We start from the raw sequence: 12,928 nt of genomic DNA on the forward strand, positions 1-12,928 counted from the left end.
TTCGCACCACACAAGTGCCAGGCAATGACCATCTCCAACAAGAGAGAATCTAACCATCTCCCCTTGACATTCAATGGCATTACCATTGCTGAATCCCCCACTATCAACATCCTCGGGGCTACCGTTGACCATAAACTGAACTGGAGTAGCCATATAAATACCGTGGCTACAAGAGCAGGTCAGAGGCTAGGAATCCTGTGGTGAGTAACTCACCTCCTGACTCCCCAAAGCCTGTCCACCATCTACAAGGCACAAGTCAGGAATGTGATGGAATACTCTCCACTTGCCTGGATGTGTGCAGCTCCAACAACACTCGAAGCTCGACAACATCCAGGACAAAGCCCGCTTGATTGGCAACCCATTCATAAACATTCACTCCCTCCACCATGGATGCACAGTGGCAGCAGTGTGTACCATCTGCAAGATGCACTAAGACTCCTTAGACAGCACCTTCCAAACCTGCAACCTCTACCACCGTGAAGGACAAGGGCAGTGGATGCAAGGGAACACCACCATCTGCAACTTCCCCTCCAAGTCACACACCATCCTGACTTGGAACTATATCGCCGTTCCTTCACTGTCGCTGGGTCAAAATTCTGGAATTCCCTTCGTAACAGCAATGTGGGTGTCCCTACCCCACATGGACTGCAGCGGTTCAAGAAGGCAGCCTTCTCTTTGGCAATTGGGGATCGGCAATAAATGCTGGCATGGCCAGCGACACCCACATCCCAGAATGAATTGAGAAAAAGTGTTGTACAATGATTTCGAGTAACTTCCTTTTACATAAGGACAGGAGGAGGCCATTCAGCCCTTCCATTCTGATTCAGCATTCGATAAGATCACAGCTGATCTGTAACTCACCATTTACCCACCTGGCTTTCATAACCTTTAATACTTGTAAACTAAAAAAATTCTGTCAATCTCAATATTGAAATTTTCAATTGACTCTCCCAGTCTCAACAGCTTTTCAGGGGAGAGAGTTCCCCATTTCCACTCCCCTTTGTGTGAAGAAGTACTTCCTGACAGCACCCCTGAATGGCCTTGCTCTAATTTTAATGTTATGCCCCTTGTTCTGGACTCCCCCCACCAGAGGAAATAGTTTCTCTCTATCTACCCTATCAAATCCTTTAATCATCTTAACCACCTCAATTAGATCACCCTTTAAACTTCTATATTCGAGAGAATACAAGTCTTGTCTGTGCAGTCAGGTGAATCTGCACTGCCTCATCTCCAAGGCCAATACATCCTTCCTGAGGTGTGGTGCCCAGAACTGAACACAGTTATCCCACCAGAGATCAAACCGGCACAAGCCACCATTTCATGAACCTTTTGAATTATTTTTGGAGACGACCACTGGCTATTTGTGATTTCTGTAGTGGGTCTAAAAGCTGGACGATCGGGGGTGCATTTCCCAGGGTTGTGGGGAGGGGCATTGCTGATGGGGCAATAGCCAGTTCCATGCGATGGAGGATGTAGCATGGGGATGCCCCAGCAGAGGGCAGCAAACACCAGCCCAGGCCAGTTGAGAGACTTGCACAGCCACGGCCAGCAGAGGGCAGAATGGCCTCAGCTATCAATGGCAGCTCAGACCGACCTTCCCAAGATGGCGGACACACTGAAGGCTGGTGGGATAATGAGGGGCCAAGTTGACTGCTCGGCCCATCTTTGTATGGCCCGACCCACTGTCATGGCATCTAACTGGTGCTTAATGCCGATCGGGCTGTGGCTCTTTGCTCACGGAAAGGGAAGAATGAGGGGGACCTGATAGACGCCTTTAAAATGATGAAAGGGTTTTGATAGGGTAGACGTAGGGAAGATGTTTACACATGTAAGGGAGAACTAGGGGCACATCAATATCAGACAGTCACTGATAAATTGAATGAGAAATTCAGGCGAATCCTCTTACCCGAGAGAATGGGGAGAATGTGGGACTTGCTACCTCAGGGACTGGTTGGGGTGAACAGTGTTGATGTATTTTAGGGGCAAGCTGGATAAACACAGGAGGGAGAAAGGAATAGAAGGATCTGCTGATGGGGGTGAGACATAGAGGGGGTGGGAGGAGGCTGGAGCAGAGCAGAAACACCAGCAGGGAACCGAGGGGCTGAATGGCCTGTTCCTGTGTTGTAAATAGTCTGTATTACTTAATAATGCTTTGTAACTGATTCCAAGGGTTTTAACCCTCTCCTGCTCTATCTGGGATAAGGCATCGGGACAGGAGAGGCCTTTCAGCCCATCGAGCCTGTCCCGTCATTCGATTAGATCGATTTCTTAACTCCATCTAACCCGGCCGGCATCCACATCCCTTATTTTAACCCTATCAAATCCTTTAATCATCTTAAACACAAGATCAGATCACCCTTTAACCTCCGAGTTTCCGCCGGGTGTTCCGGTTTCCTCCCACAGCCAAAGACTGGCAGGTTGATAGATAAATTAACCATTGTAAATTGCCCCGAGTGTAGGTAGGTGGTTGGAGAATTGAGGGAAGGTGGGGATGTGGTAAGAGACAAGGGATTAATGTAGGATTAGTATAAATGGGTGGTTGATGGTCGGCACAGACTGGGTGGGCCGAAGGGCCTGTTTCAGTGCTGTATCTCTCGATGACTCCTCGTCTCCAAATTGTATCTACGACATGCCTATCAGTAGTCACATGATCCTATTGACAAAGCGCAGTATTAATTAGTCAATTTAGGTGTCGGCCGTGTTAAGTGGGTAACACTCGTGTCTCTGACTCAGCTGTTTGTGTGTTCGAGACTCACTCTCACTGTCTGTGGGAGCTTGCTGTGTATAAACTGGCTGGCACACGTCCCAACACTACGACAGTGAGAACACTTGCAACTCACTGAAACAGTGTGGGAATTCCTGGGTTTCCTAAAGGAGCTACGTAAACGGACGTGGAGGTTGAGCGAGCCTGCTGAATGAGGATGTACAGGCTTTGACTGGCTTCGTAACATGGCTGACAGCTTCTGTGTTACTTCCAATACTGGCTGGGTGATCTTGTACATCACAATCGACTGGTGCAGGTCCGACAGTGCAGCACTCCCTCAGTACTGACCTTCCGACAGTGCAGCACTCCCTCAGTACTGACCCTCCGACAGTGCAGCACTCCCTCAGTACTGACCTTCTGACAGTGCAGCACTCCCTCAGTACTGACCCTCAGACAGTGCAGCACTCCCTCAGTACTGACCTTCCGACAGTGCGGCACTCCCTCAGTACTGACCCTCCGACAGTGCGGCACTCCCTCAGTACTGACCCTCTGACAGTGCAGCACTCCCTCAGTACTGACCTTCCGACAGTGCAGCACTCCCTCAGTACTGACCTTCCGACAGTGCAGCACTCCCTCAGTACTGACCCTCCGACAGTGCAGCACTCCCTCAGTACCGACCTTCCGACAGTGCAGCACTCCCTCAGTACCGACCCTCCGACAGTGCAGCACTCCCTCAGTACCGACCCTCCGACAGTGCAGCACTCCCTCAGTACCGACCCTCCGACAGTGCAGCACTCCCTCAGTACTGACCCTCCGACAGTGCAGCACTCCCTCAGTACTGACCCTCCGACAGTGCTGCGTTCCCTCAGTACTGACCCTCCGACAGTGCTGCATTCCCTCAGTACTGACCCTCTGGCAGTGCGTGTCCCTCAGTACTGACCCTCGACAGTGCGGCGCTCCCTCAGTACTGACCCTCTGGCAGTGCGGTGTCCCTCAGTACTGACCCTCGACAATGCGGCACTCCCTCAGTACTGACCCTCCGACAGTGCGGTGTCCCTCAGTACTGACCCTCCGACAGTGCAGCGCTCCCTCAGTACTGACCCTCTGGCAGTGCGGTGTCCCTCAGTACTGACCCTCGACAATGCGGCGCTCCCTCAGTACTGACCCTCCGACAGTGCAGCACTCCCTCAGTACTGACCCTCGACAGTGCGGCGCTCCCTCAGTACTGACCCTCAACAGTGCGGCGCTCCCTCAGTACTGACCCTCGACAGTGCGGCGCTCCCTCAGTACTGACCCTCCGACAGTGTGGCACTCCCTCAGTACTGACCCTCCAACAGTGCGGTGTCCCTCAGTACTGACCCTCGACAATGCGGCGCTCCCTCAGTACTGACCCTCCGACAGTGCAGCACTCCCTCAGTACTGACCCTCGACAGTGTGGCGCTCCCTCAGTACTGACCCTCAACAGTGCGGCGCTCCCTCAGTACTGACCCTCGACAGTGCGGCGCTCCCTCAGTACTGACCCTCCGACAGTGTGGCACTCCCTCAGTACTGACCCTCCAACAGTGCGGTGTCCCTCAGTACTGACCCTCCGACAGTGCGGTGTCCCTCTGTACTGACCCTCCGACAGTGCGGTGTCCCTCAGTACTGACCCTCCGACAGTGCGGTGTCCCTCAGTACTGACCCTCCGACAGTGCGGTGTCCCTCAGTACTGACCCTCTGACAGTGCGGTGTCCCTCAGTACTGACCCTCTGACAGTGCGGTGTCCCTCAGTACTGACCCACCGACAGTGCGGTGTCCCTCAGTACTGACCCTCTGGCAGTGCGGTGTCCCTCAGTACTGACCCTCCAACAGTGCGGTGTCCCTCAGTACTGACCCTCCGGCAGTGCGGTGTCCCTCAGTACTGACCCTCCGGCAGTGCGGTGTCCCTCAGTACTGACCCTCTGACAGTGCGGTGTCCCTCAGTACTGACCCTCTGACAGTGCGGTGTCCCTCAGTACTGACCCTCCGACAGTGCAGAACTCCCTCAGTACTGACCCTCCAACAGTGCGGTGTCCCTCAGTACTGACCCTCCGACAGTGCGGTGTCCCTCAGTACTGACACCGGGGGTGTCTCGGATTATGGGATACTTGGGTCTCTGTATGTAGTGCTTGAACAACAGGTCTCTAACTCTGAGGCGAGGAGAGGAGAGGGTGAGAGAGAGAGTTTGCTACCCCAGATAGATGGGTTGGAGGCAAATCCTCTAACAGGTTGGGAAGATGAATGGTAAAATGGGAAGAAGCTGGAATTCTGGGATATTCTCTGGGATTTGACTCATGACTGGCATCGAAGGGTTCAGGGTTTACCAGCTGTGTGTAGTTTGGCCAGTTCCCTTCCTCCTATTAAAACATCCGGAGGTGAATCAGCTTTCTTTGTCAAGAACACACACACTGCACCCAGTTCCCTCATTCTCACCAGCCTCCTTTCGAAATCCCAGGCTTTTTTTGAATATATGCAACAAAATCTCAGCTGACCGGGCATCACCGCGTCTGTGTGTGTGTGTGTGTGCGTGTGATTATGTGTCTGCTTGTGCGTGTCTGTGCGTGTGATTGTGTGTCTCCGTGTCAGTGTCTGTGTGTGTGTGTGTGTGCGCATTTGTCTGTGTGTGTGTCTCTGTGTGTGATTGTGTCTGTGTGTGCGTGTCTGTGTGTGTGTGATTGTGTCTGTCTGTGCGTGTCTGTGTCTGTGCGTGTCTGTGTCTGTGCGTGTCTGTGTGTGCGTGTCTGTGTGTGTGTGATTGTGTCTGTGTGTGATTGTGTGTGTGTCTGTCTGTGTGTGTCTGTCTGTGTGTGATTGTGTCTGTCTGTGTGTGTAATTGTGTCTGAGAGTGTGCAGAGACAAACCGAGTGAATGTTTGTTTTCAGAACTGGAATCAGTGAGATGAAGCCAGTTCGACTCACTGCTCCACTCTTTTTCCCATAACTCTGCAATGTTTTCTCATTCAAGTACTGATCCAATTCCCTTTTGAATTTTTTCCATCAGCCTCTCAGAAAGTGCATTGGAAATCCTAAGGACTCTTTGTGTGTGTTTTTTCCCCAAGTCCTTTGGTTCTTTAGCTAATTTGAATTCTTCAGCCATTGAGAGCAGTTTCTCTCTATTTACATGGTCAATAATTGCTTGTGATTTGAACACTTCTTTCAGGCTTAAACCTCTCTTGCCCCCTATTCCCGGACTGACACTTCCCTGGTGTCAGTCCTGAGGGAGGGTTTCACAGTTAGAACGAGACGTTAACCTGAGCACAGTCTATCCTCACAGCTGCATGTATAAAATATCCAGAGACACTCCCAAAAGCAGAGCGGTTGGTCATCACCAGTGTCCTGGGGCCACTGTTTAACCCTCAAGCCTCACCACTATAAATCTAGTCAGCTGCTTATCTGTGGCGCTCAGTACCACACCAGGCATGGGGTGGCGGTCTGGGGTAAATGAGCACTGGGATCTTGCTGTTCCTTTTGCTTCAGGACCACACGGAGGGGTGAATGGGCCCTGGGATCTTGCTGTTCCTTTTGCCTCAGGACCACACGGAGGGGTGAATGGGCCCTGGGATCTTGCTGTTCCTTTTGCCTCAGTACCACACAGGGAGGGTGATGGGCCCTGGGATCTTGCTGTTCCTTTTGCCTCAGTACCACACAGGGAGGGGGATGGGCCCTGGGATCTTGCTGTTCCTCCTGCCTCAGTACCACACAGGGAGGGGGATGGGCCTGGGATCTTGCTGTTCCTCCTGCCTCAGTACCAAACAGACAGGGGGATGGACCCTGGGATCTCACTGTTCCTCTTGCCTCAGTACCACACAGGGTGGGTGATGGACCCTGGGATCTTGCTGTTCCTCCTACCTCAGTACCAAACAGGGAGGGTGATGGGCCCTGGGATCTTGCTGTTCCTCCTACCTCAGTACCAAACAGGGAGGGTGATGGGCCCTGGGATCTTGCTGTTCCTCTTGCCTCAGTACCAAACAGGGAGGGGGATGGGCCCTGGGATCTTGCTGTTCCTCTTGCCTCAGTACCAAACAGGGAGGGTGATGGGCCCTGGGATCTTGCTGTTCCTCCTGCCTCAGTACCACACAGGGAGGGGGATGGACCCTGGGATCTCGCTGTTCCTCTTGCCTCAGTACCACACAGGGAGGGGGATGGGCCCTGGGATCTTGCTGTTCCTCTTGCCTCAGTACCAAACAGGGAGGGTGATGGGCCCTGGGATCTTGCTGTTCCTCCTGCCTCAGTACCACACAGGGAGGGGGATGGGCCCTGGGATCTTGCTGTTCCTCCTGCCTCAGTACCACACAGGGAGGGGAATGGGCCCTGGGATCTTGCTGTTCCTCCTGCCTCAGTACCACACAGGGTGGGTGATGGGCCGTGGGATCTTGCTGTTCCTCCTACCTCAGTACCAAACAGGGAGGGGGATAGGCCCTGGGATCTTGCTGTTCCTCCTACCTCAGTACCAAACAGGGAGGGTGATGGGCCCTGGGATCTTGCTGTTCCTGTTGCCTCAGTACCAAACAGGGAGGGGGATGGGCCCTGGGATCTTGCTGTTCCTCTTGCCTCAGTACCAAACAGGGAGGGTGATGGGCCCTGGGATCTTGCTGTTCCTCCTGCCTCAGTACCACACAGGGAGGGGGATGGACCCTGGAATCTCGCTGTTCCTCTTGCCTCAGTACCACACAGGGAGGGGGATGGGCCCTGGGATCTTGCTGTTCCTCTTGCCTCAGTACCAAACAGGGAGGGTGATGGGCCCTGGGATCTTGCTGTTCCTCCTGCCTCAGTACCACACAGGGTGGGTGATGGGCCGTGGGATCTTGCTGTTCCTCCTACCTCAGTACCAAACAGGGAGGGGGATAGGCCCTGGGATCTTGCAGTTCCTTTTGCCTCAGTACCACACAGGGAGGGGATTGGGCCCTGGGAACTTGCTGTTCCTTCTGCCTCAGTACCACACAGGGAGGGGGATGGGCCCTGGGATCTTGCTGTTCCTCCTGCCTCAGCACCACACAGGGAGCGTGATGGGCCCTGGGATCTTGCTGTTCCTCCTACCTCAGTACCAAACAGGGAGGGTGATGGGCCCTGGGATCTTGCTGTTCCTGTTGCCTCAGTACCAAACAGGGAGGAGGATGGGCCCTGGGATCTTGCTGTTCCTCTTGCCTCAGTACCAAACAGGGAGGGTGATGGGCCCTGGGATCTTGCTGTTCCTCCTGCCTCAGTACCACACAGGGAGGGGGATGGACCCTGGGATCTCGCTGTTCCTCTTGCCTCAGTACCACACAGGGAGGGGGATGGGCCCTGGGATCTTGCTGTTCCTCTTGCCTCAGTACCAAACAGGGAGGGTGATGGGCCCTGGGATCTTGCTGTTCCTCCTGCCTCAGTACCACACAGGGAGGGGGATGGGCCCTGGGATCTTGCTGTTCCTCCTGCCTCAGTACCAAACAGGGAGGGGGATGGGCCCTGGGATCTTGCTGTTCCTGTTGCCTCAGTACCAAACAGGGAGGGGGATGGGCCCTGGGATCTTGCTGTTCCTCCTGCCTCAGTCCCGTTCTCCCATATGGTGCATGGTTTTACAGGCAGGCGAAGCTGTCGAGCAAACAGAATTCAATCATCATCCGCTCCCCTCAAAAACCTTCGGACTGAACTTCCTGATGTTAAACTTCCGCCTGTTAGAATTGCTGCGTATTGTGATTCTGATCCCACTTCCCAACACCTGCAGATCACATCATCTGACGCTCCTGGGGGCAGAGGTGGGGCCAGGATGGGGGAGGTGGGGAGCTGAGGCGAAACGCACGTCTGGTGACTTTGCCTGTAACCACACACAGCTCCCTGATACAGTCTCTGCTCAGCCGATTCCTTAACCCTTGAGCACCATCGTTCAGTCTGTTCCCTATCAGAGGGGGATTAACCCTCTCTCTCCCAGTTACACACACCAGGCAGTCTGTTCCCTATCGGAGGGGGATTAACCCTCTCTCTCCCAGTTACACACACCAGGCAGTCTGTTCCCTATCGGAGGGGGATTAACCCTCTCTCTCCCAGTTACACACACCAGGCAGTCTGTTCCCTATCGGAGGGGGATTAACCCTCTCTCTCCCAGTTACACATACCAGGCAGTCTGTTCCCCATCAGAGGGGGATTAACCCTCTCTCTCCCAGTTACACACACCAGGCAGTCGGTTCCCTATCGGAGGGGGATTAACCCTCTCTCTCCCAGTTACACATACCAGGCAGTCTGTTCCCTATCGGAGGGGGATTAACCCTCTCTCTCCCAGTTACACACACCAGGCAGTCTGTTCCCTATCGGAGGGGGATTAACCCTCTCTCTCCCAGTTACACAGACCAGGCAGTCTGTTCCCTATCGGAGGGGGATTAACCCTCTCTCTCCCAGTTACACACACCGGGCAGTCTGTTCCCTGTCGGAGGGGGATTAACCCTCTCTCTCCCAGTTACACACACCGGGCAGTCTGTTCCCTATCGGAGGGGGATTAACACTCTCTCTCCCAGTTACACACACCGGGCAGTCTGTTCCCTATCGGAGGGGGATTAACCCTCTCTCTCCCAGTTACACACACCGGGCAGTCTGTTCCCTATCGGAGGGGGATTAACCCACTCACTCCCAGTTACACACACCGGACAGTCTGTTCCCTATCGGAGAGGGATTAACCCACTCACTCCCAGTTACACACACCGGGCAGTCTGTTCCCTATCAGAGGGGGATTAACCCACTCACTCCCAGTTACACACACCGGGCAGTCTGTTCCCTATCAGAGGGGGATTAACCCACTCACTCCCAATTACACACACCGGGCAGTCTGTTCCCTATCAGAGGGGGATTAACCCACTCACTCCCAATTACACACACCGGGCAGTCTGTTCCCTATCAGAGGAGGATTAACCCACTCACTCCCAATTACACACACCGGGCAGTCTGTTCCCTATCAGAGGGGGATTAACCCTCTCAGTCCCAGTTACACACACCGGGCAGTCTGTTCCCCATCAGAGGGGGATTAACCCTCTCACTCCCAGTGACACACACCGGGCAGTCTGTTCCCTATCAGAGGGGGATTAACCCTCTCATTCCCAGTTACACACTCTGGGCAGTCTGTTCCCTATCGGAGGGAGATTAACCCACTCACTCCCAGTTACACACACCGGGCAGTCTGTTCCCTATCAGAGGGGGATTAACCCTCTCACCCGCAGTTGCGCACACCGGGCAGTCTGTTCCCTATCGGAGAGGGAATAACCCTCTCACTCCCAGTTACACACACCGGGCAGTCTGTTCCCTATTGGAGAGGATTAACCCACTCACTCCCAGTTACACACACCGGGCAGTCTGTTCCCTATTGGAGAGGATTAACCCTCTCACCCGCAGTTGCACACACCGGGCAGTCTGTTCCCTATCGGAGAGGGAATAACCCTCTCACTCCCAGTTACACACACCGGGCAGTCTGTTCCCTATCAGAGGGGGATTAACCCTCTCACTCCCAGTTACACAGACCGGGCAGTCTGTTCCATATCGGAGAGGATTAACTCTCTCACTCCCAGTTACACACACCGGGCAGTCTGTTCCCTAGCGGAGAGGGATTAACCCTCTCTCTCCCAGTTACACACACCGGGCAGTCTGTTCCCTATCGGAGGGGGATTAACCCTCTCACTCCCAGTTACACACACCGGGCAGTCTGTTCCCTATCAGAGGGGGATTACCCCTCTCACTCCCAGTTACACACACCGGGCAGTCTGTTCCCTATCGGAGAGGATTAACCCTCTCACCCGCAGTTGCACACACCGGGCAGTCTGTTCCCTATCAGAGGGGGATTAACCCTCTCACTCCCAGTTACACACACCTGGCAGTCTGTTCCCTATCGGAGAGGATTAATCCTCTCACCCGCAGTTACACACACCGGGCAGTCTGTTCCCTATCGGAGAGGGAATAACCCTCTCACCCGCAGTTGCACACACCGGGCAGTCTGTTCCCTGTCGGAGAGGGAATAACCCTCTCACTCCCAGTTACACACACCGGGCAGTCTGTTCCCTATCAGAGGGGGATTAACCCTCTCACTCCCAGTTACACACAACGGGCAGTCTGTTCCCGATCGGAGAGGATTAACCCTCTCACCCGCAGTTGCACACACTGGGCAGTCTGTTCCCTATCGCAGAGGGAATAACCCTCTCACTCCCAGTTACACACACCGGGCAGTCTGTTCCCTATCAGAGGGGGATTAACCCTCTCACTCCCAGTTACACACACCGGGCAGTCTGTTCCCTATCGGAGAGGATTAATCCTCTCACCCGCAGTTACACACACCGGGCAGTCTGTTCCCGAATCGGAGAGGGACTAACCCTCTCACTCCTAGTTGCACACACCGGGCAGACTGTTCCCGATCGGAGGAGGATTAACCCTCTCACTCCCAGTTACACACACCGGGCAGTCTGTTCCCGATCAGAGGGGGATTAACCCTCTCACTCCCAGTTACACAGACGGGGCAGTCTGTTCCATATCGGAGAGGATTAACCCTCTCACTCCCAGTTAAACACACCGGGCAGTCTGTTCCCTAGCGGAGAGGGATTAACCCTCTCTCTCCCAGTTACACACACCGGGCAGTCTGTTCCCTATCGGAGGGGGATTAACCCTCTCACTCCCAGTTACACACACCGGGCAGTCTGTTCCCTATCAGAGGGGGATTACCCCTCTCACTCCCAGTTGCACACACCGGGCAGTCTGTTCCCTATCAGAGGGGGATTAACCCTCTCACTCCCAGTTACACACACCGGGCAGTCTGTTCCCTAGCGGAGAGGGATTAACCCTCTCTCTCCCAGTTACACACACCGGGCAGTCTGTTCCCTCGCGGAGAGGGATTAACCCTCTCACTCCCAGTTACACACACCGGGCAGTCTGTTCCCTATCGGAGCAGGATTAACCCTCTCACTCCCAGTTACACACACCGGGCAGTCTGTTCCCTATCGGAGGGGGATTAACCCACTCACTCCCAGTTACACACACCGGGCAGTCTGTTCCCTATCGGAGGGGGATTAACCCTCTCACTCCCAGTTACACACACCGGGCAGTCTGTTCCCTATCAGAGGGGGATTAACCCTCTCACTCCCAGTTACACACACCGGGCAGTCTGTTCCCTAGCGGAGAGGGATTAACCCTCTCTCTCCCAGTTACACACACCAGGCAGTCTGTTCCCTATCAGAGGCGGATTAACCCACTCACTCCCAGTTACACACACCGGACAGTCTGTTCCCTATCGGAGAGGGATTAACCCACTCACTCCCAATTACACACACCGGGCATCTGTTCCCTATCAGAGGGGGATTAACCCACTCACTCTCAGTTACACACACCGGGCAGTCTGTTCCCTATCAGAGGGGGATTAACCCACTCACTCCCAGTTACACACACCGGGCAGTCTGGTCCCTATCAGAGGGGGATTAACCCACTCACTCCCAGTAACACACACCGGGCAGTCTGTTCCCTATCAAAGGGGGATAAACCCACTCACTCCCAATTACACACACTGGGCAGTCTGTTCCCTATCAGAGGGGGATTAACCCACTCACTCCCAGTTACACACACCGGGCAGTCTGTTCCCTATCAGAGGGGGATTAACCCACTCACTCCCAGTTACACACACCGGGCAGTATGTTCCCTATCAGAGGGGGATTAACCCACTCACTCTCAATTACACACACCGGGCAGTCTGTTCCCTAGCGGAGAGCGATTAACCCTCTCTCTCCCAGTTACACACACCGGGCGGTCAGTTCCCTCGCGGAGAGGGATTAACCCTCTCACTCCCAGTTACACACACCGGGCAGTCTGTTCCCTCGCGGAGAGGGATTAACCCTCTCACTCCCAGTTACACACACCGGGCAGTCTGTTCCCTATCGGAGGGGGATTAACCCTCTCACTCCCAGTTACACACACCCCGGGCAGTCTGTTCCCTATCGGAGGGGGATTAACCCACTCTCTCCCAGTTACACACACCGGGCAGTCTGTTCCCTATCGGAGTGGGATTAACCCTCTCACTCCCAGTTACACACACCGGGCAGTCTGTTCCCTATCAGAGGGGGATTAACCCTCTCACTCCCAGTTACACACACCGGGCAGTCTGTTCCCTAGCGGAGAGGGATTAACCCTCTCTCTCCCAGTTACACACACCAGACAGTCTGTTCCCTATCAGAGGCGGATTAACCCACTCACTCCCAGTTACACACACCGG

Source organism: Heterodontus francisci, chromosome 34 (assembly GCF_036365525.1).
Source record: "Heterodontus francisci isolate sHetFra1 chromosome 34, sHetFra1.hap1, whole genome shotgun sequence".
Classification (NCBI taxonomy): Eukaryota; Metazoa; Chordata; class Chondrichthyes; order Heterodontiformes; family Heterodontidae; genus Heterodontus; species Heterodontus francisci.